Here is a 24,672-nt window from a genome sequence, read left to right on the forward strand (position 1 = left end):
TTTTTATCTTGGAAAGATTTTGATTAAATGTCGTTTCCTCTGCCAAATAAATCATTTTTCTCTGCGTCGTTTTCCGTTCATGCTATTTCCGTCCTTTAAATATAGGATTTCGTACAAAAACGACGAACTAACGCACATTCAATGCATCGCTACAATATTTGTACGAAATCCCGCGACTTTCTGTGGCAATGATTATTCTCAGCAGTGTATGCACAGATTGCAAAAATAGGCCAGCTGTGCATACGTTGTTCCATATTTCGAATAATATGGATAGCCTGCGGTGGTAACAAAGCTTCGCATATTTGTGTCGCGCTTTTAAAATGCGCTAAAAACCTCAGATTTGCGTATTTTTAATATGTCAGGAATTAATAACTATATTTTAAAATAACGTGTATTTAAATACAGCCAAATACACACAATGTTTTAATATTTTATCGTCATGCAAATCGTCATGAAAAAATATCATAAAGCAAGACATTTGTACATAAAAGAGGATCTGTTTAATTTAAACACACGTGTACGTCTAGCAAATATCAAGCAAAATTTACGGGATATTTCATTGATTTTACTGTTGAATAATTACGTTTAAATATGATGTGGGATTTAATTATATTTTTTAATCTCGCTTTTACATACATGTATATATCTTTTTTTTTTGGAGTCAGATCGGCCAATGTATTTTACCCGAGTTTATTGTCGGTATATCGAGAAATCCACTTTGCCGCAAGTTATTTCGGACTATTTTTCGTACCGACAGTTCCTCCGAGCTTGACAATTTTTCCGATGCAACTGAGCGAATTAATGGCGAATCGTCTGGAACGGGGAGGGGAAATGAGAAGAGGGGGAGGGTCAGTCACACGAACGGTGAGAATGTGATTTGAGGACGGACGGGTTTCGAAGGGGATTAAATTGGAACACCGAGTATTCATCGTAGCTTACCGCGAGCGAGGAATATTTGAATAACTTGTAAATCTCCCAAATGCGTATTTGATGACCGCGCTTCGGTTTCGAATTCTCCCACGGTTTTAGTCCATGCCACCCCCTTTGACCATCCTCCTCTATTTCTGACTCGATCATATTCTTCGCCCGATCCTCGGATGCAAGTTGCTGCATCGTTTTAGTCAAAAGTTAGCTTTGTTGAATGATCGCTGCTTCTAATCTTGCTTCAAAATATCATAATTGTTGGACCGTATTTATTAATGAAATGGCTAGTGCCCGAAACTTCGTTTCGAAATATTTCTACACTCTTTAGACTTCTTAATACATAGAAAATATTACATATATTTTTCATGCGCGTTAAAAAGATATTTTGAATTTTCTTTTTAATTAGACTATTTTAATTGAATCTTTATTGTATTTTCAAGACAAATAAAATTTTTCTCTAAATGTATATAGAAAAAATATGACAAAATATAAATAAATATATATAGACATACATGTAAGAAAGGAAAAATGATAATAATATAATACAATCATGCAAGTTATAATAAGTATAAGTTTGAATAAGTGAAATCTTATTTCGTTAATTGGATTGTTATATGATATCGTATTAGCAATTCCCGCTATTTCCATTGCATTTCGAGAAATTTGAAATTTCCTTTGGTATAAAATCAGCGATATTATGGAGGAGGGTATATGAACCTTTCATCGTGGGCATGTCGCTTCAAAGCGCATTGCCTAATCAGCGTGGTTAATTGCAACATGCGCTCTGCACAAGATACGCAATAGGCGAAGCGTCCTATTTGGAATCTATTAAATAACTGTGCTATGAGCGGACACGAAACTCCTTCAAAGGAATATTTGCTCATTATATTACGCGCCTTAATTCTCTGAGAATATCTCTATTTCGTGGGCGACCTCGACAAAAATTTAATTACCATGCCGCAATATCGGACATATTTACGGGATGCAAAAAATTACCCGTCTGTTTGTCGCATTGAGTTAAACGACGTTAACGTTGCCATTCTTGCAAAAACGACGATGCCGATTTTTACGCTTTTTGCATGTTTTACCGCGAGAAATACTCGCGTCGAACAATCAATAGGAAATAATTTTGCACTCGCGACGAATGATTCGAAGACACGCGTAGAATCCCATATCTGTACGGGGATCCCGCGAGCTAATGTCACTAATGCGTTTGTAATTTGCACGAGAAGGTTAAATCTTCTCATTTGGCTCAATGCAAACCGATATGCATCGATGCATTACTTTAATCCCCGTCTGGATATATAAACGCGCATGGTTCGGCTCGCATTATCATACCTGTTGTGCGTGCGCCACCATATTAGAGTCAGTATCGTGTAGGGTGAGAGCGAGGGGGATACGCGAGCATTAAACGCATTCGCATAATCCTGTTCGGGGTCGCGTCAGCAAAGCCTCGGCGATTCGCCGGAAGCCAGCCCATCCGGTAATTTTCTCCAAATTCTTACGAAAGAATACACGGTTTTATCGAGGAGCGAGCAATTTTCTATCGCAACGACAATAATATCGTTTGCACACGCAATAAAATCTTTATTTGATATCCTGATCGTTTATATCGAACATGTTTGAAATGTTGAATTATCTCACAAGAAACGAAAATATACAGAAATGTTATTTTACCTGATTTTATTTTACCTGAATCGCATTTTCAAGAAGAGACAACCAATTTGACCGGCGAACGATAAAACGCGATAATGATGCGATTTGCTGCTATAATAAGCGAGAATATTACAATCATAATAAACAGTAAATTACGGACAGCAGTTTGCAAGCATTAGTCACAGTCGAGAGGAGGTTTTGCTGCAAATTACAGCAAATCGTAGAAACGTTCTGTACTTGGCAAACGCAATTTCCTAGCCACCCCCATGGCACTTAGACTCGTGTAAAGGAGGAATCACGACTCGCCTCCCCTTCGTCCATTTTCGACGACTCGCGTCCGCCCGCGGCGACCAAGACAATCCCGAAGTAACTCGATCATGTGGGGAAACTCGCGTTGTTATCGTGCATTATCGGGCTTAAGCTTCCCAATTACACGCAAACAGACGACGAGGTGGGGAACAAGGACGAGAGAAGCGCGCGTGCATTACATGGCGGTAGTAAATCGAGTTTCACGATGAACCGGCCCGATCCTGACCCGGGCTGACCCCCGCGGGCACTTTCTCCGTGTTTGCTTTGATTCCAAGTTTCCGGTTAAGTTGGTTACCGGAACGGGCTCTTTGTCCGATCTCGCAAACTCTCGCTCCGCCGCCCCTCTTGCTTGTGGATTTTCCGCGCCGTTCAATTCCGCGATGAAATTTTCCTCGGGCTTTGAATCTGACAAAAGAAACGTTTCAGATTGTTTCCGGAAAACCTGTTTTGTATCTTAAGAATTTGCTATAAAAATTATGATATATTTTAAAATAATTTATTTAATAATTTATTAATAATTATTTTACAATAATTTTTTCTCAATTTAATATTTTTATGTCCAAGAATAATGAAGAAGGTATTTGTGTATTTTTAATTATATAATATATATTGCACGATGTACCTTACTAGATGTTGAAAAACAATGTAGTTTGTCTATCGGTCATTATCGAGCCACGCGGATTTCTTTCTATCTCGCCAGAAATTTTTTCCACAATCCGTTATTAGGACGCTTTCTCGCCGAAAATCCAATGGGCTTCAATCTCGCGCAAATATTAGTCAGTCAGACACGTTCGACAAGTTTGATTTCTCTGTTTTTCTTTCCGTTTTAATTAACAGGGGCGAGCATCCGTGGGGGCCGCGCCTCTCTGAGTCGGATATCCGGAGTAGGGCGCGGCCTTCAAATTGAAAGGAAAGGGATGAGGGAGAAGGAAAAACAGCTATCGATCAACTATTCCTCCGGCATTAGAAATGTATTTCTGCCGCGTTTTGTTTAATCCTCGAAAGCTCTCCATTCGTCGTCGTCGCTGTGCTTGGTCGGTTTTCGCCTTTAGAGCGGTCTCTCCGACTTTCGCGCCGGTGTTCGATCTACAAAAGCAACGTAGCCTAGCTACAGGGTATCCAAATACGAGAGTGTCGGCGTTTGTTATACCGGAACCTCCTAGGATTTCAGTGACGCGCGCTCCCAGCCGGATCTCCTTTTAATCCTCGGACCGGACCGTGGTCCTCGAAACACTGCCAACTCATCACTCGGTCTGAATTTCTCGAACTCTGTTGTTATCTTTGTCCGTCGAATTCGCGTTAAATTCGACCGTACTTGAAAGGAAAAAATAATCACCTAACGTCTACTAATCTAGTAGAGCTATTAAATGTTTCATTTGTAATCTTGCTTGCAGATCCCTGTAATATTTATAAAATACGATACGAGGTCCATATTTAATTAACATAAATAAATGATAAAGCGGAAAATGTATTCAACGTTTTTGGTTTTCGCCCCGTATCCGAGTAACTCTCTGTCCCTGTTTGTCTTTCATCTCGAATCTCGTTTCTTGCGTGAGAAAAATATCCGCGAGGTACCGCGGTACCGCTTTCAGAGATACATGGGTCGCAATCTCGCGTATGTAATTTAATTAAGAAGAGGAGAGGGAGGAGAGAAACAGAGAGAGAAGGAGAGGAAGAGGAAACGAGAATAAACGAACGGAAAGCAGGGCTCTTACACGATTAACGTAACTTTTCAATTTTTGGCTAATTAATTCGCCGACTGAATGACGCGCCCTTTAAAGCGGTTGCAAAAAGAGAGCGCATACAGGGGAAGAGTCAGAGAGGATGGGGGTGATGACGGGGATGGAAATAGCTGTAAAGAGCGGAATACCGCGAGCACGATAACGCCGCGAGCGGGCAAACGTAATAACTGGCGACGATATTAATATTTTAAATTCAATTTAAATTCAATTAAAGTTAGATCCCGCGGTATACTAGTAGCAGTCGTTGCCCATTGCCATTGCGGAAGCGGTGATCATATGACGGAAGGAAGGAAGGAAGGAGGGACGGAAAAAAAAAAGAGGTCGGTCGCCGCTTCGGTTTTTGCTTTGTGCCTGTGCGGCGTACTTGCCCCTAATTATTGCGCCGTATTCGTTTCACCAAGCTTTTTCGTTCCCGCGATGACAATTTCTCTGTTTTTTCTTCATGCGAGTCCAATTAACGATCCTTCGTCGCTTATCGGTTAGTCGGCGATGATTTTTTGTCTTTGCGAAAAAGCGCGATGAAAATGATTGACTCTCTATGAGAGGTTTCGTTAAATATTATTTTGGAGTAATATTTTTCCAGACCAACTCTCGTGTGTGTAATTAACTTGTGGAGCGATTTTATCGTTTCTGTAGTAAATGATAAAGCTTTTCTTTCGGCGGATTTTCGAGTACTCCGGACTATCCGAAGGTTGCTATTCGCGTTTGTCGACCGCATTGAAAACAAGAACGTATTCGAATCGTCGACACCGGTCGCTTTGCGGTAGTATTTAGATCGAAATGAAATTTCCATTATGCAAATACACGCAGATGCATGGAGTGCGTGGTCGAGCTATCGATTCGCCTCGGCGACGTCGCGTGCAACGTATTCGTTTATCTAAATACGGTTTGTCGGCTCCTCGAAACTCGACCCACTTTTTTGCGTTCTCATTCAATGACATTTTAATATTCCCGTTTTTTTTATGCGTAACGAATCGTCTCTCTTTTCCTCGTTTCGCTAATAATATAATTTTCCTTCTCGTTTTTTTCTCTCTTTGGTGGAATTCATGTCTTCTACTACTTAAGAATAAGTTCCGGAAAAATCCGGGAACACGACGGACGAAGAAGAAAGCGTATCTTTTTAAATTCCAGTAATTCAATTGTTCCTGATTTTCAACGTGAAATGTAGATCGGACGGGATGTACAGCCGATAAGTTTGCGCGCAAAAAGAAAGACTGCGAATTAAGAATTTATAATTTGCATCAATAGCATTATACATTGTAAATTCCGTGGAAACGAGGTACGACATATCTGAGATATCTCTGTCAGTTAGTGGGCATATACCATACTTGAATTATATAACGTATACGCGCTCATGTACATGTATATATGTATAATTTGCGTCGAATACATCTCCTGTCTCTTCGAAAACGAGCTGCATGAGAGAAATATCTCGTCGGAAGACTCGAGGGCGCGGCTTGTACCTATTTCGCAAGCATGCGTACACCTCATGGAATTTTACGGGCTAAGAGGAAAGGCTGAAGCAACGGCACGGATATCATAAGACTCGGGTGTAAGAGGGCGGAAGGGAAAAAGATTCAACTCGTCGAGCAAGAGAAAACGCGGTAGCGACAACGATTTCCATCCACTCTCCCGCCTTTTTCTATATAGAAAATTATTTGCATCTCTTTCGCAACCATTCCTTCGGCATTCTTGTTTATGTATGTATACGTGCTCCGATTTCTCGATGAAATTTAAAAAATGTATATAAAGTCAATTTGGAGACGATTTTTCTTTAACAAAATTATCGAGGCATTAATAATTTTCGAGTTACAAGCGTTGGAGAGAAAGATGAGTCTTTTAAATCGAATGTTTTTTAAATTAAATGTTGTGGAGTTAAGATGTTAGCAAAACTACATTTTTCAGTCAATTTCAGTTTAATTTAATAAAATTTTAATGTTAAATTTAATTATGCATAAAAATGTATGAGAGAAAAGTTTGAAAATTTGTAAAAGAAAAATGATTTTTTTCAATATGTTCGCTAAAGAATAATCGATTCCAAATTGGAGACTCTAGAGAATCTGCTATTAAAGGGAGATTTGATAGTTCGGAATATTTTATACTTACATATATATATCTATATGTGTGCAGTTATAAAAATTACAGTTATAATCTACTTATTCATCTGAAACTTTTATCACGTATTTACGTGGATTATGCGCCGTTAACCGTCGTATCTTGGATGGATTTACGCGTCGAAATAATTGGCCGAATATCTTCCACGGCCGCGATCGAACTCCCGTTTAATCTCGTGATTTCGTTAGCGATCGCGCATTTTAATTCGCATGCCCGTGCGCGATTGCCATTTTTCCTGAACATCCAATTTGCGCGAAACGTTAATCTTGTTTCCTCGTTAATACGTCTCACCGATCTCCTCGCTCTCGTCCCCGCGCGTTGCAAGAATGAGAAATAGAAATTCATCCCGCGTACGTGTGCAGCATCCCCTAAAGTTTACGACGGCCGGCGGACGTCACGTTGAACCCTCGCCGAGTAAAATAAAAGCTCGGACCTAGTCGCAAAAGTCGACAGACGTTGTCGACAGACATGCGACTGCAATAACGCGATGAGATAATCGCTCCGCGACACATTTTTTCTCTTTTTTAACGCTCTGTTACTGCAAACTGCAATTTGCGAGACCCGACTCCGCGGTCTCGCAAATTGCAGATGTCTCGCCTTAATTATACATCGCGAGGAGATAATGACGATAACGTTGCCGCGCCGTCGCAATAATACGAATTGACGAATTTTAATTATTAGTAAAAACCCACGTGCCATCCATTCACGAGGCGATAAAGAACATCGTTAGTCACGGTATTCGATTACGTCGCTCGGTATCCTTCTTGAAATTATCCCGTCGAATGCGTTTAATGTTCTCTCCAAGCTTAATGACAATGCGGTTTCGATGGTGAAATCCTATTCATGGCGCGGATATTAACAGTATCTTTTTTTTTTTTGCAACGTCTATTTTTTGCGATTTTCTCTTTTAATAATCGTCTACTACCCTCGTGATGTAAGTTGCCGGTGAAAACCTTTTTCGGCGTTGGCCGGGAACGCTCTTTCGCGAATTTTTCAAGGGGAAATTCCTCGTTCAGGCCGCGTCTATTCGCGAATTCGGGAAAGCGATTCCGCCGAGTCGTGAAAGCCGGACGTTCGGGGAACTTCTGGCCGTGAACGTATTATAACAACGTATACGTGTATACGTTTAGGAGAAAGAGAGAGAAAGAGTGGTCACGTCTCTCGAAACGGGTTAAAGACTTTTACGACCGGCCTCTGGAAACACGTTTCATTGCCGCGTTCCGTTCCGTTCCGCTTCGTTTCGCGAAAAGAAGGGTTGGAGTCCCGACTCGCTCCAGACGCCTCGTGAGACGGCCTCGCTTCTTTGTGACGGAATTTCTTCTTGCGGACGAGAATACCTCTTTTTACGTTCGTGAACGACGTAAAAAAAGGAGGCGCAGACGCGACACTTGACGAAATCGCGTACACCTTTACTTTACGGGAATTTCCGCGCGTCGAGTCGTGTGGAGGCGTTGACGATTATTCGTGGCATCATGAATGAAGAACAATAACAGCTCGTAGTAATTGTACGCAGTATGTTTCACATAATAATGAGATGCACATTTTGCACACAATACTTTACGAATAATTACGAAAAGAATTGAATATTAAATCGAATTTTTCTTTTGTTCTCATCTCTCATATGGTAAGAGGAGAAGATGTGGTGTATATTTTACGAGTAATCGTACAATCTGTGCAGTAATTAGAGCAACTGATAATTTGTCAGTAATTGCTTTCTTAATGTAAATTGCGTGCAGTGATACATATTGAAGCAATTACCGCAGAAAACAGTTGCTATTGTGCGGTTGCATCACCGGTTTCGCTTACATACGGAGCATGGCAAAAATATCACCAACGGACGTTGAAAAATACTCGTCGTAACTATGTTGTCGTGGTAAATAGTGGAGCGAAATAAGAAAAACGGCGTGGAAATATGACGCGATACATCCAGTGGGATACGACTGGAACTTGAAATTTTCAAACTGGAAATTTGTGTTGGCTACGTGCTGCATGAGAAAGCACACCTCGGAGACGACTTCTTAGGGAAGCTAATTCTTCCAAGATGAAAACGAAATTAATGAGGTTCAAAATAGCCTCGATAATCGAAATTTATTCGGATTAAAAACTTTGTTTTCTCCTCTATATATTTAATTTTTTAAAAATATTAGTTGTTTTATATACGCTTAAAAGTTCAAATATATAATTATCCCAAAGAGAAACTTTTCGAGATACACAAAATGTCTAAAGGTAGCTAAAACTAGCCTAAAATAGAAGAAGCATTCTCGCTGTGTCCGGCGCGATACCATCGATTCGCCTGGACGCGCAAGGACGATTAATAAATTGCTTCCGTTCAATTATAGACCGTGATAAATCGAGCCGTCTACAGGTAGTCGCCTGGCTCGTCAGCGAGGAAATTGAGCGACGCCCTCCCTCTCGTTCTTCCCCTCTCCTTCCCCTCTCACTCACACTCTCTCTTTCTCTCGCGCAATCGGGCACGTACATTCACATGTACGCGTGTCTACATCCTCGCAAAGTTGGGAGGGAAAATTGAAAAGTTAGTCCCGTCGAGATTGACTACTCCCGATCTCGACGCGGACCCGTTCGTGGATGTTTCCGCGGCAGTTAAACCGGAGGGAGGCGCGCTCTGAAATCGGCTTTTTCGCGTTAGTCGTAATAATGCGGTTATCCGAATTCGATGGTGTCACGTAGTGTCGCGAACGAAGTTTGCGAAACTTGTTTGCGAAACTGAAGTTTGCCAACTTTTCGCAGCCTTAGCCTCGCATCGTTCACCGTTTACCTAGGATATGTAAGTTTCCGGAAAGAATATTAACTTTCTCGAGAAAGAGTTGCGCATTGCAAATCGCGTTAATACACTGTTATCGATTTACGTAAAGAGATATAAAATTTTGCGGGATGATGAGGAGTCGAATATCGAGATCGTTGTTTTTTCTTTTTTTTTATTTTATTTTCTTTCTTTTCCGCGAGCGCGAATCGCCGGCATCGCACGGTAAGTCGAACGACAAATTCGTCGTCTCGACATCGTGGAAGGTAACACGGTTAAGCGACAGGATCAATGCCGGGGTTATACTCGGTCCCGGTCTTAAGCGAGTTACTTTAATCCAATCGCAAACAGGATGGGATCCGATTAACCCATGTTAGCCAGCTATTTCCAGCGATCCTGATGCATCGAGCTGTGCCTCGAGTTCTCACGCCGCTCTATTTCTCTTTCGGATTTTAACAATGAGACTTTAATATTATTCGGCAAGTGCAATGATATATATGATTGTTTCCCGATATTTCGGGAATTTCGGGATGACTGTAAACAATGAGAAATTATATTAAATACGTTGAATAATCTATGCTAATTTAAAAGATCGTGAGTTTTTCCTTTATTAAGTAAAAAATTAAATAAAAAATGTGATTAAATACAATACTGTGACGCATATTTCACATACACGTGAAATACTGTAATTCAATAGTATTTTTTGTTGCGATCTGCATAAATCGTAGTATTTGATAACGTTGCATCGCTCAAAGCTTCCCACAGTGTAATGCGATTTTACGCGCTTTGTTCATCGCGATATCCCACGCATCATTCGTTGCTTTCCGTAGTGATCGCCACATTTTCCGCACCGCAACAAGAGGGAAAAAAAAATCGAGTCGAAATCGAGCTGCTTTATTGTATCGACATGACAGATTCGGTGAACATTAGCACCATTAGCGCAACCTGCATTCGGGATCAAACGCTACGTAGGTTGCTTCGTTCCATCAATAACGACCTCCTATTGTTCTCTGTTATCCTACCGTTCTAACCAAACGAAACTCGCGAAAGAAGAGAGATGCGAAATTTTTTACCTTCACGAGCATGCGAAACAACATTGGACGAAACATGAGAGGCACGTTAGCTAGCGACATGACGTAGAGAACGCTCGAAAAAAATGATACAATGATAATAATGAAATATTTTTGCGACGTGTGATACAGAAAGACGAGTATGAAGAAAAATATCGAGGGAAAATAAAGCGGAATAAATGGCGAAAGTCGATTTTTTCACAATTTCAAAATCAAATTCAAAATCGCACGCGCATGTATACATGCATAATGCGCTCGAGTGACTTGCTTATTATTATAGGATCGCATCAACGAGAATTTGCTTTCGGATGTCGCACTTCGTTAGTCTCGTCTTTTTCGACGAAAAGATCTCCCGAGAATTGACTCGAGTAATCTAATTCAGAAAGTTCTCGCGATCCGAGAAGCTATTTTACAGAGACATTATACGATTTGGCGATTTCTTCTCGCACAAAATACACGTCTTCGACGTGGCTCACTTCACTCGTAAATAATAAATGCACATACTTTGCTCTTCGTATCTTCATTTATCTGACAAGTTCTATGTACAAGTTCTATATATAATTTGTGTATTTGAATTTTTAATCGACATTTCTTTTCTTTTATTTATTTTTCTTTTAGAATTGTAAAGATATCAGAAGAGCGATTTAGAAGAGTAAAGCAAAATTGCATTTTATGCATCGACCCGACACTGATCGGAATAAAGTGATCGAAGTGTATTGCGATGGATTATTCAGTAAATTATTAAAAAAACATTTAAGCAATAAAAACACGAAATATTTTAAATCCCTATCTGATATCTGTTTTTCTTTAACAGTAAGTTAAACTTGAAAGCATTTTCTGCTGCTTTTTCACTGTATGCAGCTTTATTTTCTAGTTTATATTTATATTATTTATATAATTTACTGAATAATCAGTTAAAATTATCAATTTAATTTTATTAATATTATCAATAATTAAAATTATTATTATATTATTATTATTATTATTATATTATTAAATTTATTATATATATATAATTACAATGCGCATATATAATGACAATAGCCACGTGTGTTCTCCATATATTTTTTTCTGGGTATCGCATTTTTCGAAACATTAGAATTACTTGAAATATTACGCATACATATGGATCCTCTTATCTCTTTTATCGGCGATAATAATGAAACGTCTAAATAGCCGACGGATTACGGGTACACCGGTCGGATAATTGTGTGCAGGCGAGTTGCATCGAAATTTTCAATTCATTAACGAACTCTCACAGTTCTATGTGTATTGCTTTGTGAGATGGTGGGAAAGCTGCAGCTGATCGAGGGGAAATAACCAGCCCCGCTTTTCGCGGCTTGCGTTGGTTTGTAGCGCGTTAGCGCCACCCGCATTAAATACGCTGTGAATTCAAGAATAAGCGCCGCGAAATTTGTCGAAATGCGTGGCAATTATTAAATAATTATAGGGAATACAATATGTATATGTATATAATTTTTTATATCACCATAAGATAAGGAAGAAGATGGGGAAAATATTTTCCACTGAAAGCGCTATCCGATAAAATTATTTTAAAAACCAAATTTATCTTTACCTATTTCACGACATATCGTGATTTTTTTTCTACAGATCGCTAGCGAAATATTTCAGGATTTTACAAAATTCGCGCATTAATTTGTTCGCCTTTCTTTCTTTGGCAAAATTTCTTTAATTTTCAATATCTTTTCCCTATTCTTTAATTTTCGCATGATAAACTTTGCATGCGCGAATTTATCTATTTTGAAAAAAAATTCGCAATGGCAAGAGAGGACATTCTCTCAAAAGTTCCCATTAGAGAAAATTATTCCTTCTAATTCTCGAGGATATCTCGTGGTTCGTTTGACTGACTTGAACCTAAGATGGCATTTCAGTCTCTTTCGTTTGAGAGTCGACTCGAGTGGTTTGTGTCGCGTCCGTTTGCAGGAATCAACCGCTTTTTCGACCGACTCCCGTGTACAGTTCCGTACTTCTTTGGGGATCCTTCTCGTTTGCTAATGACGACGTCCTCAAAATCCCCAGCGGCCGCTTTATAAATGTGACCGGCCTTCGGATCAGTCGAGATAGACCGTCTTTACGGGCCAAGTTTTTAATCGCTCAGCCTTCAGATTCGCCTGCGGTCGCACTTAACTATCGTTTCTCTCAAACTTGCTACGATAGAGAGAAATATTAGGGCTCATTTCATTTTTTTCATACCTCTTTTACGGATGGTTTTTATTTTACGTTTTTTGAGATTACCAATGATCATATTTAAATATTTTCCATATTTTTTGTAATATATCGGTGTATCTGTTTTTTTTTTAAACTTATTATTCACAACTTATTTTTGCTACTGTTGAAATATTTTTTCGTGCATTTAATATTTTTACCTTATCAAAAATATAATGACATAATAAGAAGCGAGAAATATATTCCTGAAATATATAGAAACTAGAAAAAATTGAAGAGAAATATATATAATATACATAATGAATATACATAATGCATGATAAATGCGGTTTTGATAATTAATGGAGAAATGTTGCAGAAGAGGATTTTAATAAATACATTTTTAATCACAAAATCGAAGAAATAAATTTCTGCATTATAAACAAAAAGACAACGAATTACGGGATTACTATTGCGCGTTTGCGTATCGGAAATATTAATTATCGTCATTATATTAAAATTTTAATTAATGCTATATTCCTTCCGATAAACGAAAAATAACTGTGGCAATATATGCATAAATGTGATTCTGACAGCTCTTTAAAATTTAAAAGCATATCATATCTTGTTTTCATATCATGAAATATTCGCGGAAAATTCTAAACAATAAAAAAATGTATATCACAGAAAATCGTAGATATTAATTTAAAGGAAAGAAACACGGTGAATTCAGTATGAACGAAAAAAACGCGTATAAAACTAATTGCCGAGAAGCATAGTAGATAATTTTTGTGATGTAAAAGTTTTCTAAATTCTTCCTCATTTCCTATTAAAAAATAAGAGAAATAACTAGAGAGATAAAACCGAAATGCAGTATCGTCTACAAGTAATACCTGTGAGGAAACTTTCGAAAGGAAACGAAGCAAGAGACCGGATGGAAAACTTTGGCGACCTCCGCGAATCGGGGGGACGCAAGCGAGGGAGAGAAAAAAGAGAGAGAGAGAGAGAAAGAGATAGGGAGCCGAGAGTGGAATTCTGGACGCGCGACAAGAGGCCGGGACGCGACGACAGGTAGAACGACGAGGGTGGTGAATTACCCCTCCGAAACGAAGAGGAACGAGAGGAAAATACCCGGTGGCGAAGCAATGGGGATCGAAGCCGCAGAAAAGCCTTTGGTGGGAACCCCGGATGGTGACCCTACAGTTCGCTTTTCTCGTCGCACTTTCCACCCTCACTTCACTTCCCTCCTCTCCTCGTTCCCGGCTCTCGTAACATTCCTCTTTGCCATCGACGGAGTCATAGAAGTCGAGCAAAGCCGATCGTACTGCGCTGTATCATGTAAGTTCCTTCCTCTCGCTCTTCTCCCTTCGTATCGCCCGAATTCGCTCTCTAATATTCTCGAGTTCTGTCATTTTTATTCTCTTGTCCGCCGACGCGACCGAAGCTTGGCACGAATGGAAGGAATAAAAAAAAGAATGAAATTTCACTCTTGTGAAACTCGATTTTTAGGCGACCGCGTTTCTTCTGTCATCATGGTGAATCGTTTAGATTGCCATGAATTACGCATTCGTAATTCGAAACACGACTGACGGTATTTTTAATTAGATTTACGATTTGCATATCGTATTTATTTGTTATTCTTCTTTTCGCAACAACATATATATACATTCCATATAGAATACGTCAATTGTTTGCGTTCAATCTTTGTTTGCGTCCGAATCGTATCTGAAATGCAATAATTTGTTTCTGAACCTTTTTTCCGAAGCTAATTTTGCCGCCAATCAAGCTTCACAGAATTAGCTTCGACATGGATTAAGCTTTCTTTTAGAGACATGCAGCGAGATTCGATGATTCGATTAATTAATTAACAGGCATTATCAGTTTTTGAAGGCGAAGGTTGTGTCTACATTTTTTTCTGTTCTGAGAACTGCTGTGTATGATAGTACTTTCGAATGCATAATTTAATTTCTCCGACATCGCACTGCTCGCTGTTTTCTTTTCGCCTCTTCTTTTGTCTTGTCCTTTTCTTTTCTTGTCGCCGGCAAATAAATAACGGACCGCTTCCCATTAAGATTTTTTCCCTTCTTCTCGACGGATGGAGAAGTTTTCGCATCGTCTTTTTTTATACGGTGACAAATAAGCAAATAGTCTTACTACCGTTGTCGACATTGTTATTCCTAGGGCGAAACTAACTCTCCTATTTTGCTGTTGTTATTAGCTAATGGTACCCGCTAAAGTTCTGCGAAAATTCGAAAACCGGGAACGTAGGAGTAGCGATGGGGTAAATATGTGTATGTAGAATCTAATACAAGTCTCTCCCTAACAATTATTAACAAAGTTACGGTCTCTAACGAGATTGACATTTCCAACGGCAAGATATTTGAGTAAAGAAACTTTCAGACAGCAGTATAAAATATAGATGCTTATTTAAATAATAATTATCAACTATAAATAATGTGTAGATTATATTTGTTGGTTTCTTTTTTATTAATTTTTTCCCTTGTGAAAAATTCTTATACTATTTCAGTCTCAACGATTCTATGAAAGAAACACAATTTCCAATTGCCATTTCATCTCGCTAACTTTCTCATTTCTTCCCTCTCCCTATCTCTCCTCTCTTGCAGGGATTACTCTATTCGGTAGATTGAATTATCTCGGCAGATTTCGGTCATCACGTGACCGTAAAACTTGCCTGATTTATCGTAATTGTCAACGAATCCTCAAGGCACCGGCGAGAAATTGTGGAGCTGATTTCTGGTTCGGTGAGACGCCTCGAAGAAGCTCGCGCGCCAACGAACTTCCTCCGGAGAGGAACAACGGTTTCTTTTCGCGTGGGAAATTTCGGGGCTGTTCGACGATCCCTACGCTTTATCTAGACGGCGTCGGTGATCTCCCGGTCCGCCACGACGAGAGATTATACGACGGTGCTTGAATTAAATGCCAAAGTAAATTTCACTCGCAATAACACAGACTTGCATTATGTTGTACAGAACTGGTCGTCGTCGTCGTCGTCGTCGCTTATTTTTCATCCTCGGGCCGGAATTTCGTGATATCCCGCGATATTGTCGCGTCGTGCGTGCACCAGGCTCGTCGGCAACGCGAGCTTTAATTCCGAACCGATACATAATCCGCTTATTCAGAGGACGCTTATTAATTTTTAGACGAAATCGGATCTGCGAGTAACGTAACGCGCCGATCGAAAAAAATTGGGGATAAAAGAGAGATAAGAGGAGGAATAAACGCAGTATCCGACGCAGGAATAGATCGGCATGATGATGGACGTCCATACGTGGTGATTTGCGAAACGCGGAGGAACACCTCTCCGCTTTATTTTTCCCCCTTTTTTCTTTTTTTTTTGCCGATTCTCGAAAATCGGTTGTTGTACACGGAATTTTATGTACCGTCGAGTGACGTTTATTCCGCGATCGGCGCTTTTTGCGTCGCTTTTGTTCGCGCTGCGGGCTCGAGGAAAAGGGAAAAGCTAATCGAGAGAAAAGGTATTGCTCCACTCGATCTCGTCGGAAAAATGTCGTGTTTTATAAAGGAAAATAAACGACACTGGGACGTTGCTCTCGCGATCGCGGGACTGAGAGACTCGCTTTCTTTTTTCAACATGGCACTCCATTGTTGTTGCTACTTTCATAGAGAATATTTTTACGTCAATTTTTGAAGAAATAGAAACAAAACTAGGATACGCCTCTTTCAAGCTCTGCATTAATATAAAATATATAATCATTTATAAATCGTAACATAAAATACCGCCGTATTTATTATACAGACCGAAACTGACCCTTTATAGTCGCATGACTAATGATTGAAGATTAATTTTTCAGAGCTCTTTTCATACACATACACACACATATACATCCGTCGCATTCTACTTTGGCGTTCGTTTGTTCCGGCGAAGGTTCGATCATCACGATTACCTTTTTACGACGAAAATATCCGTCGGAGCTTTCAAGCTTTGTCACGTATAACGACGGCCAGTCATGATTCGGGCCACCTTCAATGCGCCGATTTCAATTTCGCGGGATAAAAACGCGTCGTTGAATGAGATGAGACGGATCCCTTACATCGGTTCTATGTAAGGACGTATCGGAGATATCCTGCCGCCATTCCTTCCCTCGTGTTTGGCTTTCAATATCTATGAAGAAAGTGCGCCACTTCAGAGACATGTCGTGTATCGACGACCCGGACTGGAAAATATAGCATCGTCATGGGAGGAACATATATTTCGACAGGCGCGATAAATGATAGAATCAAAGTCGCAATGTCATCGTTAAAATGAACTCCGATGCTTTTAACTCTGATTCGCGCATCTATCAATACCCCGTACATTCTTTTTTATAAAATCAGAAAAATTGAAGCTATCCTGTATAATCGATTATAAGATCATTAGAAACGTCAAAGTCATGTTTGAAAGAAACCTTGATGTATCCTGCTTATTATAACGGAAAAAGATTAATTTTAATACCGTATAATTATAAGAAGATTATTAATATTTCTTTTTTTAATATTCATCTTTTGAGCATAATGGACGCATAATTGATTTTAATTAAAGAGAACATTAATTTATAAAATAATTCTTAACGTTTTTGAAAGCGGATCTCTCTCTTTGTAATGTTAGCATGATTTTCCGCAGAGATTTCTTGAATCAACTTTGCGATATGAATAATTTCACTTGAAAAGACGAGCATCTTAAAAGAGTATAATTAATTCTCCAATGTGCATAATTTTTCTAATTAATAAAGTTTCAATCGACCGAGGAAAGTATTTTGAGAAAAACTTGAATCGTTGCTCTAACCTAAAAGTGCAAAATGCGAGAGATGTAACAAATATCTAGTGAAATCTAATTTAATCACGGAGCGCTTGATTTATGTCAAAGACGCGAACGTAACATATCACCGCGTTGTAGACGTACACAGAGAAAGGGAGTCGCAAGAAGGCTAAATTTCCAGTCGGGAAATATTGATATACGCCGGACGCATATTTTTATGGGAAGGGAGGGAGGGGGTGCCATAAAAATCGGTCGGATACACGGCGGAGGTGGCGGCGGCCGTGTCGAAAGAATCGTAAAAATTTCACGCACGCGCTCGCGACCGTGCATTCTTTACTTAGCCGTTCGCGCTCGCGATCCCAACAAACCTATAAGCCGTAAACAATAGTTACGCCCGGTATATAAGGCGCGTCAAATTATCAAGATATATATTCCTAAGGTACCCCTGGCTGAAAGGCTCGGAGGAGGGAGGGAGACAGGTGCGAGAGAATGGAACGAGGAGAGTTAGACGAGGAAAGGAACAGGGAGCTTTCGCGTAAAGGACAAAGAGGGGTAGGACGGTTCGTTCCTCCGGATGGTTGGAAAATCGACAAAAGGGATGAGGAAGGGCGCGCTCCACGTAGATCCCCAACGGCCCCATTGCACCCTGGGGTCTGTATTAATGATATAATATTTCTTTGATTCACCGAAGCGGCGTACTTTAACAATCACTCCTTTCGCCCTCCCTCGTAGGCTCCGAGTTGATCCGTTTCTTTCCCTCTCTTTCTCTCCCTTCTTTCTTAAACAACCTAGAGAGGGAAGGGATAAAAGGAGACGGTGGATGAGTTGAAACGTAGTTTCAGCCGAAGGAAGATCCGTTTCGCGTACCTTAGAGCGCAGATAAATTACATTCATGTTCTCCATCCCTCGAGTACTTCTCTCCCCCCACGCTCGGAGCCAACCACCTCCGGGCATCGTGCGAGTCCCTGGAATGTTCGAATCCGTCGGAACGTTGACGGAGACGAGATTGGAGGGAGGAGAGGATAGGAGAGGAGAAGGGAGGAAGCGGAGTTTATTTAAATCAGAAATAACTCCTTATACTCGGTTTTCCCACCCCGCTCGAGTATATCCTGCAGCCTCTATTTCTCGCTCTTCTCCTCCCGCTCAATCTTCGTATCGCATATACCCTTTTCCTTGCCGCTCTTTACTCCGAGACTCGCTAGAAACTTAGCGGATGACTTATAACACTTAAACTCTCTCCCTCTCTCCTCTCTTAGTGGTAACAAAGTTTCCATTTCTATCCGTTGTAATAACAATCCAATGACAGTTTCTGTTTCTATCGTAATATAACTGATCTTTTTCCACAAATTTGAATAATAGATCATTTCTGAGCAAAAATTCGATTAGATATTTTCTTTGCCGTGTTTTTATTTTAAATATTATGAGTATCAATTCACATACACCATAAACTAGATGAAATGAATCAATTATAAACGATGAAATTAAATGCATCTTACGGGTATCTATTTATCGATATCTCTCTCCCTCTCTCCATCTTTTATGCATATATTTTCTATGAAAATATGATAGGGAGAAACTGAATGACAGTAATCTCTGTGGTTGCCGAAAAGTGTGATTATCGGATTTTTCAAGAAACTATATTTTTCTTCTCCGAAAGTCTCCGAAATATGAGACGTGCCGCTAAAAAAGTAGGACTCGCGGGAATTCCCGAACTTGAACGGACTTATTTACTGGATGCGAATAAAATTTCGGCGGAGCTTGACAGGCAAAGTTGAATGATGAAAAGAGCTAAAAGGCGAAAAGAGAACGCACAAGGGTGACTTTTTCTTAGGGTCGATTTTTAAACGAGGGTGTAAACGACCCTTTTCGATTCACATCGAAACCTCGGATGCCATATCGGAATCTTCCTACAACACACAAATGTATCTCTATTTATACACACATACACAACGCATACGCGTTCGCGAAATACTGGGAGGTGGATATTTATGGCGGACTACGAGTATTCGATTCAATAATGTCTTTTATGGCTGACATCGAGGCGAGCACCGCGATTCCTCGACGGCGAAATGTTAGGAAGTTCGTGGCCAGAGGAGGACTGCCGCGGATAATCCGGGATCATAAAAGACGAGGATCGGGGGAAAGCTGGCTCGAAGCGGAGGACACGAAAAGGGGAGCCTAGATACCATATGTCACCGCGCGACGAAACGTGTTTGTCCTGGGATTGTCGATCTAATTCGATCTTGATGAAGAGTGAAACGGGAATGAAAAAAAGAGTTACATCCATATCGGACGTTTAAAGATTAAATAAAATAATAACGTTTAAATGTAATCTTGATATAATTAATTAAAGATGCAATCTTAATGCAATTGTCCATACAATTGAACAAGATTGTCAAAGGACAACACTGAATGCGCGTTATTTATCAGTGAAAAAATTCGATAACATTAACATCTTTATGAATAAGAAGGCACAACAAAATTCTAGATATTCTTTTGATCCTAAAATTAAAATACCGATATATACAAATGTATGCCTAAAATATTGAAATAAATATTAAGTAAACTAGTAAGTAAAGCACGATAGCTGGCCTTGAATCAAGATGGATTGACGTAGATGAAAGAGCGGAAATAACGCCAATGTTGGCGCGTAACGAATTGTATTTATTTAATAGACTCGAAATCCGCCACTCGCGAAAAAGTATAACACCCTCGATCATAATCAAGTGCAGCGTGTGACGCGAGGTGCGCGGTGAATAATTACGAATGGTCCGTGGGGGGGAAAACGGTTCCCGAATAGTCGATGAAATCCGAAACGCTTTCGAAATGTCACGATAAAATGGCAAACAACGCGGAACGTCCGGCAGCGAAAACGTATACGCAAGGCCGTCAACGAAGAATGCGCTCATTTAGGTTTTGTACGGCGCGCGAGAACTGAACGGGGGAAAAATAAAAGAGGGATATACATGCCGCGTGTAGAAAATTGTCGGTACATGCTTCGGTGCTTTGTAAAATACAGCGAACGACCGTAACGGTGTAACCGCTTGCTCGATAATTATCGACGTGCTGAATTTGCCTATAGTTTTGCAACAGGGTCTTTTATCCGATCCGTTGTGCTGTCGAGCAAAACGAGAAACACGGGTTTGGGAATCGTTCGCGAATCATAGGACAAATATTGTATGCATACACACATATACATGCAATAGGACACACTCGCTCGTTTAACGATATACACAACTGACAACAATTATTTACACGAATTTATGTCATTAAATTCTAATTTCTGAAGCGCTGGTGTATAAAACTGCGAAGAAATTTTACTAATTAAAATAAAAATTAATTTGCTCAATATTTCTATCCCAATATGTCACTTCTTTATCTCGATCAATCACTTTGACTGGTTTATCGTTCGATTACATCGTTCTCTTTCGTTCTCCATCCAGCTGCCATGAGCGCGACGAATGAGCATTCGTCGTTAGACGTCTGAATGAATCATTGTGCCGAAAATCGCAGGCGTTTAATCGTCAAAGCAACCAACCGCGCGCGTGCGACATAAGGGTGGATCCTGGATTCAGTGGATCCTGCGCGGAGGATTTTCGTCCCATTCGCACGGAAACCCAATTGCGCGACTCTATGCGTCATTAGCGCTGGGAAACGGAGTTAACGCCGTTAAATCCGGGTTCGGTCCAGCCGCGGTATTATTCGCACTTGCACCAACCGTTCGTTCATTCGTTCGTACCGTACATACGTATTTACGGTCCTATGAGTCCCGCAAACCGCGCCGTCGCTGCGCGAAATGACGATCTCACGTGCGAAATGCGAATAGATCGTTCGTCCCTACTAACTCGATTTCCGTTGACGAACTGCGTATATTTTTTTTTCACCCGCATTGGCCGTCTCTCATTCCGATCACCATTGCCTCTTCTCTCGAGGCCTTTTCCGCAACGTTTTCATTCCGAATACTGATTTAACAATCATCGGAAAATTATCGTGAATCGTGAATTTTTATCGCGTGGCAAATTCGGCGACACGAAATCATTTTTGTCATACAATATCATGCATTTTCGCAATACACACGTATATGTGTATCTAGAATTTGATATCTAAAATTTCAATTTTTATTCTCGTCAACGAATTCAATTCATGGCGAATATGAAAAAATGACATCGTATTCTTGCAACAACGATTTGGAAAAGTTTCGATAATCGGGTTCGAATTTTATACGTCATGTGAGAGAGAGAGAGAGTGAGATGAACTTGCCTTATTTCTCTCTTGAATTTACTAGCGAGAATTTTTATTTTTTCCTCAATGGACTTTTATCAATACCGAATCTCGTTGCTTTGTCAATATTTTCCAAACATTTATGGCTTCACAAATATTTTCGATATCTAATACATGAATAAAAATTGGATTGTTGGTTTGTGATACAAAATGAACTGCTATAAAAAGAGTATTTGAATGTTTTGGGATTGCATTCTACATCGCATTTACACGCATTTAAATAACTTTCCTGGATAATATAAACAAATAAATAATACGGTGAGCGCCATTAAATAAATTACACTCTGTTTTCTATAAAAAAAATAATTTTATATTTATATTATTCGCATTTATAAAATGTTTGTTTTATTACTGATTCAGTTAATTATTTTTTCGCTGAAATGAACGATATATATGTATATATACAACCTCGAAAATTTACTTATGAGAAACATATAATCCATTATATTCAATGTGCAAACTGCATTTATTTCTACATTTTGTGCACATAAGATGTGGCTGTCATGTGCATAGAAAGCGCTTTTAAGTCTCAAACGTGCCATAACGAATGAGTTAAATATGTCAAGATAATTTGTTTGCGGATATATATATATATATATATATATATATATATATATATATATATATGTATATATATATATATATATATATATATTGTTTACGCATCGCGAATTACAGCCATGCATCCGCCACATTAACAAATTGCTTTCTCACTAATTGAAAGATTATATCAGCCGCGGATCATAGTCCGCGGATACAAAGGATAGTTCGTTGAAGTAAATACAAATACCGCATAAAGTAATGCCGTTGTTTGCTTGGTGTTTCAGTTGTGCGTTTACAATTAATTAATTTGTCCGCTGCATGTGCTGTAATTAGTGTAAGTGCCCGCGTCCAAATCCAAAATGCGCCGACGAAGTAAATTCGAAATAATGCAACTAGCGTGACGTCACAATAATTCTCGTCGTTTCGGTTCATTTTACGACAAAGACTGACTGGTGAACGTTTGAAACTTGTACACAGGTTACAGGACTCTCTCACAATGCGATGTAAGTGTATCACGAACTTTTCCTGAGTATTTTATTCTAATTTTTATTTTAAGTTTAATCTAATTTCTCTCTTTACGTGAAATTCGAAATTATCACTGGTATCATATTTGCTCATGTTTGCATAACGAATATTCGTATTATTTTACGGCATTTTAAACCTCGTAATTTTCCTTAGATGCGGCACAAATTAAATTGTTACTTCTCTTTGTTCTCTCTCCTTTACTAATCTTCGTTTATTAACTAGAATATATGTAAAAGCAACTTAAATGCAGCCAATGATAAAATATAAGTAAATTAAATATTGCAAGGAAATGCAATATAATAAATGCAAGTGAATTAAATATTGCATACTATCCAATCAATAATATATAAAGCGCTCACGATAATATTATTCAACGCGGAAAATTCGTTACAAGTGTGCGAATGAAGATAATACGGAGATACCTTATTTGTATAAAATTGCAATTCCTCGATATTCTAAAATTTTAAGAAAGTTGTCAGTTGAGACACATAGTAAGAAGCGCCTTAAAATAAAATGCGCCTTACGTCATTTTCGCAGTGTTCGACTTGCGTATAGTACAATAACGACAAATCCAGCTGACTCGCCAAGTTGTTCACAATCGAATAATGAAAGAGACTGACGCTTAGGTATATAAGAAACTATCATTCGCATTTTCAATACCAACCGCGTCTCTCATCTCCAAGACGGTGGAGACACGATGAGGCTTTAAGTAATATCGATATCGACATGAAAAGGCGAGTACGGAAGAAAGAGAAAAACGCACGAAAGCGTGACAGAAACGAGCGAATGCATTGATATTGAATTGAAAATGGATCGCGAGGAAAAGGAAGTAGGAAGGAAGAAGGAAGGAGAAACGAGGAAGCATGAGAGAGACGGAAGTCTCATCGCTCGACGATGCGGCGAAAATATACAATTCGCGATCCGTACATAAACATTCTTCACGTTCTCTCCCGCCTGTCCTCCGCTTTTTCATCCCCTTTGCTTATCCGTCATTTATAGATTACGAGAGCTTGAAAATGCGGTTATCGCGAAACCTCTTCGAAACGATTACGCGCGACGTTTTATTAATTTTTTTTTCTTCGGCGCTTCCTCTCTCCCCGTTTTCCGGCCAAATCAATTTTCTCTACATCCGGTTCGATTTCTGCCTCAACGAAATGCTTTTTCCTCATTCTTTTGGTGCATTTAACTTACTCTCTTTTCGTCGACCGCGATAATAGAACGCGCACCCGCTCGGGGGACGGTGTAATGCTTTTTATTAAGTTTTCTCGATAAACGTACCACTTGACTGTCGCGGATACGACTTGCCGACTCGAGTCTTCGGGGAATTTTTCTTTACGCCGAGCTGCTCGCGAGGACGTTTAAAGAGATACGGGATTATTAATTTTATGAAAACTCAAAGGAAAAAGGAAATTTAAACGAAATCTACTCGAGGTTTCAAAAGAGACATAGAGAAGAACGTTTTTCTTTTTCTAACTACGGTTTACTTTTACTTCTGATGAAGTTACAATATAAATTAATGCGATACATAATATAGCTAGACGATGTAGAAAAATTGCTCTTTAAAAATATATTTTTAAAGGAAGCGAATGCATATATTTCAGATAATATTTAAATAAAAATGTATACGATTTTTTCCCTAAAGCCGATTGCAATTTCTACATCAGCGCGACGCAATGTAATTAAAACGAAATTCTTGCGCGTATAAGTATTTGTTTCTCTCTTGAATTTCGCCGAGCGTGTTTACTATTCGTGCACAAGTTTCAGATATTCCATTACGACTTGTATTCCGAGGTAAATATAAAA

At 39.4% G+C, this 24,672-nt stretch overlaps 1 protein-coding gene across 21 annotated transcripts in view; it reads left to right on the forward strand.

The window, feature by feature from the left end:
• Heph (polypyrimidine tract-binding protein 1 heph) overlaps positions 1–24,672 on the forward strand; it is a 364,683-nt gene that overhangs the window by 284,388 nt on the left and 55,623 nt on the right. The window lies entirely within an intron of this gene.

Source organism: Camponotus vicinus, unplaced genomic scaffold (assembly GCF_025532165.1).
Source record: "Camponotus vicinus isolate PSW18456_S1 unplaced genomic scaffold, iyCamVici1.0 SCAF_6, whole genome shotgun sequence".
Taxonomy (NCBI): Eukaryota; Metazoa; Arthropoda; class Insecta; order Hymenoptera; family Formicidae; genus Camponotus; species Camponotus vicinus.